This window comes from Cebus imitator, unplaced genomic scaffold, assembly GCF_001604975.1.
Source record: "Cebus imitator isolate Cc_AM_T3 unplaced genomic scaffold, Cebus_imitator-1.0 Scaffold194, whole genome shotgun sequence".
In the NCBI taxonomy this organism is placed as follows: Eukaryota; Metazoa; Chordata; class Mammalia; order Primates; family Cebidae; genus Cebus; species Cebus imitator.
The window spans coordinates 3,725,804-3,731,252 of NW_016107509.1; the positions used below are offsets into that span (position 1 = coordinate 3,725,804).

Below are 5,449 nucleotides of genomic sequence, written 5' to 3' on the forward strand. Positions count from 1 at the left end.
GTTCAAGCAATTCTCCTGCCTCAGCCTCCTGAGTAGCTGGGACTACAGGCATGTGCCACCACACCCAGCTAATTTTTGTATTTTAGTATAGATAGGGTGTCACCATGTTGGTCAGGATGGTCTCGATCTCTTGACCTCATGATCTGCCCACCTCGGCCTCCCAAAGTGCTGGGATTACAGGCATGAGCCACCGCTCCTGGCTATCATGTTCTGTTATTAGAAAAGATGAATTCTAGTCCACATCAGAGGGAAGAGGAATTAAGCTCCACCTCTGAGGAGTATCAAATCATTTGAGGACATATTTTAAAGCCACCACAATACTTATTATAGAATGCTGTTTCCCCATATTGATTTTGGATTTAATATTTTTGCTCTTCAAGGTGGACCCATCTTCTTTCTATGTCCCAGGTTCATTATCAAAACTAACTCTCAGTTTTCTTAAGAAAAAGAATGATGAGGAAAAATACTAATTACTATATACTAGTGGATGATTACTCTCACATTTAATTATAATGTGGGATTGTTTTGTCATTTGCACAAGTCAATGTGATTTATTGACTTTAAGACAATGTGATCAAAAGCTGATTTAAAAATCATTATAGCTGGCCAGGCGTGGTGGCTCATTCCTGTAATCCCAGCACTTTGGAAGACCCAGGCAGGCGGATTACCTGAGGTCAGGAGTTGGAGACCAGCCTGGCCAACATAGTTAAACCCCGCCTCTACTAAAAATACAAAAATTTGTGCTCACTTAGCAGCAGACATATACTAAAATTGGAACGATACAGAGAAGATTATCATGGCCCCTGCGCAAGGATGACATGCAAATTCGTGAAGCGTTCCATATTGTAATTAAAAATTTTTTATAAAAAGAAAAAAGAAAAAAAATACAAAAATTAGCCTGGTGTTGTGGCACACGCCTGTAATCCCAGCTATTCCAAAGGCTGAGGCAGCAGAATCGCTTGAACCTGGGAGGCAGAGGTTGCAGTGAGCCTAGATCACACCATTGCACTCCAGCCTGGGTGACAGAGCAAGACTCTGTCTCAAAAAATAAAAAATAAATAAATTATTATAGCTTAGTCTGTAACAAACCATGAAAAGAGAATAGATACAGTCATGCACTGTATAACAACATTTGAGTCGATGGACCGTGTGCATATACAATGGTGGTCTCATAAGATTATAATGGAGCTAAAGAATTCCTATGGCTTAGTGACATTGTAGCTGTCATAACATCACAGTACAACACATTCCTCAAGTGTTTGCAGTGCTGCTGGTGTAAACAAACGTACTGCTCTGTCAGTGTATGTTTATGTCTTAGTTTTTAACAAAGAAGTTTTAAAAGTTAAAAAAAATTTCAGGTTAGAAAAAAGCTTACAGGTAAAGGGTAGAAAGAAAATATTTTTGTGGAGCTATACAATGTGTGTTTTAAGCTAAGAGTTGTTGCAAAAGAGTCAAAAAGTTAAAAAAATGAAAATTTATAAAGTAAAAAAAGTTACAGTAAGCTAAGGTTAATTTATTATTGAAGGAGGACAATTTTTGAAATAGTGCAGTCTGATTGTCTAGTGTTTATAAGGTCTACAGTAGTGTACAGTAATGTCCTAGGCCTTCACGCTCACTTACCACTCACTGACTGGTTCACCCAGACCAACTTGCAGTAATAATAAGTGCTCTATAAAAATACAGTATAAAATCTTTTTTTTTTTGAGACAGAGTCTCGCTCTGTTGCCCAGGCTGGAGTGCAGTGGCACGATCTTGGCTCACTGCAACCTCCACTTTCCAGGTTCAAGTGATTCACCTGTCTCAGCCTCCTGAGTAGCTGGGATTACAGGTGCCTGCCATCATATCCAGTTAATTTTTGTATTTTTAGTACAGACAAGGTTTCACCATGTTGGCCAGGCTGATCTCGAACTCCTGACCTCAGGTGACCTACCCACCTTGGCCTCTCAAAGTGCTGGGATTACAGGCGTGGGCCACCACGCCCGGCTGGCTCATGATTCTATAGGCTTTAAAGGGAGCATAATAGCATCTGCTTCTGGGGAGGCCTCAGGAAGCTTCCAATTATGACAGAAGGCAAAAGGGGAGCAGGTGCATCACATGGCAAGAGCAGGAGCAAGGCAGAGAGAGAGAGTGGGAGATAAGTGGCACATGCTTTTAAATGACCAGATCTCATGAGAACTCACTATCATGAAGGCAGCACCAAGCCATGAGGGATCTGCACTTGTGATCTAAACACCTTCCATCAGGCCCCACCTCCAGCATTGGGGTTTAAAATTCAGCATGAGGTTGGGTGGAGACACACAAATCTCATGTTCTTCTCACATTGTCAAATACAATCATACCTTCCTAACAGTCCTCCAAAGTCTTAATTCATTCCAGCATTAACTCAAAAGTCCAAAGTCCAAAGTCTTGTCTAAGATAAGGCAAGTTCCTTCTACCTATGAGCCTGTAAACTCAAAAACAAAATATTTACCTCCAAAATATAATGGGGGCATAGGCATTGGGTAAATCCTGCCACTCTAAAAGGGAGAAATCAGATAAAAGAAAGGGGCTACAGGCCCCACGCAAGTCCAAAACCCAGGAGAGCAGTTATTAAATCTTAAAGATCTAAAATAATCTTCAACTCCACATCCCATATCCAGGGCATATTGGTGCAAGGGGTGGGTGCCCAAGGTTTTGGGTATCTCTTCCCCTGTGGCTTTGTAAAGTGCAGCTCCCACAGCTGTTCTCATAGGCTGGCATTGGGTGCATGTGGCTTGTCCAGGTGCAGGGTGCAAGCTGCTGGTGGATCTACCATTGTTGTATCTGGAGGGTGGTGGCCTCTGTCTCACAGCTCCACTAGGCAGTGCCCCAGTGGGGGCTCTGTGTGGGAGCTCCAACTCCACATGTACCCTTGGCATTGCCCAAGTAGAAGTTCGTTCTTGGTGTGGACTCCATCCTTGCAGCAGGCTTCTGCCTGGGCACCCAGGCTTTCTCTTCTTTTTGCTCTCTCTCTTTCTTTCTTTCTTTCTTTTTATCTCCCTCTCTCCCTCCCTTCCTCCCTTCTTTCTTTCCTTCCTTCCTTCCTTCCTTCCTTCCTTCCTTCCTTCCTTCCTTCCTTCCTTCCTTCCTTCCTCTCTCTCTCTCTCCCTTTTTTTTTTTGTTGAGACAAGGTCTTGCTCTATTATACAGGCTGGAGTACAGTGCCCTGACCATGGCTAACTGTGACCTCAACCTCCCAGGCTCAAGTGATCCTCTCACCTCAGCTTCCCTAGTAGCTGGGACAGCAGGCAACACCATCATTCCCAGCTAATTTTTTTGTAGAGACAAAGTTTTACCATGTTTCCCAGGCTCAGGTCTTGGACTCTTGAGCTCAGGTGGTTCACTTGCTTCTGCCTTCCAAAGTGCTGGGATTACAGGTGTTAGTCATCACACCCAGCCCAGGCTTTTCTATACGTCCTCTGAAATGTAAGCAGAGGCCGCCAAATGTTCTTCACTCTTGCATTCTGTGCATCTACAGGTTTGACATCACATGGAAGCCACCAGGCTTATAACTTGCTTTCTCTAAAGTGGCAGCCTGAGCTGCACCTGGGACCCTTTGAGCCAAGGCTGGAGGTAGAGTGGCTGGGATGTGGGAAGGAGTGTCCTGAGGCTGCACAAGGCAGTGGGGCCCTGAGCCTGACCCACAAAACCATTCAGTCCTCCGAGGCCTCAGGGCTTATGATGGGAGGGGCTGCTGCAGAGATCTGTGCCTCCAACTCCCACGTTTAAGTAATACTCTTGCCTCAGCCTCCTGAGTAGCTGGGATTACAGGCAACCACCACAATACCCGGCTATTTTTTTTTCTTTTATTTTTTGGTAGAAATGGAGTTTCTTCAAGTTGGCCAGGCTGGTCTTGAACTCCTGACCTCAGGTGATCTGCCCGCCTCAGCCTCCCCAAGTGCTGGGATTATAGGTATGAGCCACTGTGCCTGGTCAGCATTTTCTCAATTGTCTTGGATATTAGCATCTGGCTCTCTTTTAATTACGCAGACATCTCTAGCAAGTGGTCACTCCACAGCCTGCTTAGATTCCTCTCCTAAAAAAGATTTTTCTTTCTCTGCCACATGGCCAGGCTGCAAATTTTCTAAACTTTTATGCTCTGATTTTTGTTTAAATATAATTTCCTACTTTAAGTCACTTATTTGTTCCCACATCTGACAGTAGACTGTTAGAAGCAGCCACACCACTTCTTGAACACTTTGCTGCTTAGAAATTTCTTCTGCCAGATACCCTAAATCATCACTATGAAAATTCCACAGATTCCCAGAGCATGAAAAGAATGCAGCCAAGCTCTTTGCTAAGGCATGACATGCTTGACTTTTGTTCTAGTTTCCAGTAAGTTCCCCATTCCTTCTGAGACCTCTTCAGCCTGGACTTCATTGTCCATGTCACTGTCAGCATTTTGGTCACACCATTTAACCAGTCTCTAGGGAGTTCTAAATTTTCCCTCATCTTTCTGTCTTCTACTGAGCCCTCTGAACTCTCCTAATCTCTGCTTTTTACCCAGCTCTAAAGTTTCTTCCCATTTCGAGATATCTTTATAGCAATATAGCAATACCCCACTCCTGGTACCAATTTTCTGTGTTAGGCCATCCTTGCACTGCTATAAAGAAATAATTTGCGGCTGGGCGTGGTGGCTCACGCCTGTAATCCCAGCACTTTGGAAGGCTGAGGCGGGAGGATCACGAGGTCAGGAGTTCGAGATTATCCTGACCAACATGGTGAAACCCCGTCTCTAAAATAAAATAAAATAAAGAAATAATTTGGCCGGGCGTGGTGGCTCATGCCTGTAATCCAAGCATTTTGGAGGCCAAGATGGGCGGATCACCTGAGTTAGGGAGTTCAAGACCAGCCTGACCAACATGGTGAAACCCCGTCTCTAAAATAAAATAAAATAAAGAAATAATTTGGCCGGGCGTGGTGGCTCATGCCTGTAATCCAAGCATTTTGGAGGCCAAGATGGGCGGATCACCTGAGTTAGGGAGTTCAAGACCAGCCTGACCAACATGGTAAAACCCCATCTTTATTTAAAAAAAAAAAAAAGAAATAATTTAGGGCTGAGTGCTGTGGCTCACACTTGTAATCCCAGCACGTTGGGAGGCCGAGGCGGGTGGGTCACAAGGTCAGGATTTCGAGACCAGCCTGATCAACATGGTGAAACCCCATCTCTATTAAAAATACAAAATTCAACAGTGGTGGCCTGCGCCCATAATCCCAGCTACTTGAGAGGCTGAGGCAGGAAAATCTCTTGAACTTGGGAGGCAGAGGTTGCAGTAAGCCGAGATCACACCACTGCACTCCAGCCTGGGCAACAGAGTGAGACTCTGTCTTGGAAAAAAAATAAAAAATAAAAAATAACTGAGACTGAGTAATTTATAAGCAAAGAGATTTATTTGGCTCATGGTTCTACAGGCTTTATCAGAAGTAGAGC

The 5,449-nt window shown here is 44.2% G+C and overlaps 1 non-coding gene across 1 annotated transcript; it reads left to right on the forward strand.

The window, feature by feature from the left end:
• Positions 1-740: 740 nt before the first annotated feature.
• On the forward strand, positions 741-848 carry LOC119473930. Its single transcript, XR_005203198.1, has one exon. It is a non-coding gene; the product is annotated as a U6 spliceosomal RNA (small nuclear RNA).
• The last annotated feature ends 4,601 nt before the right edge of the window (positions 849-5,449 follow it).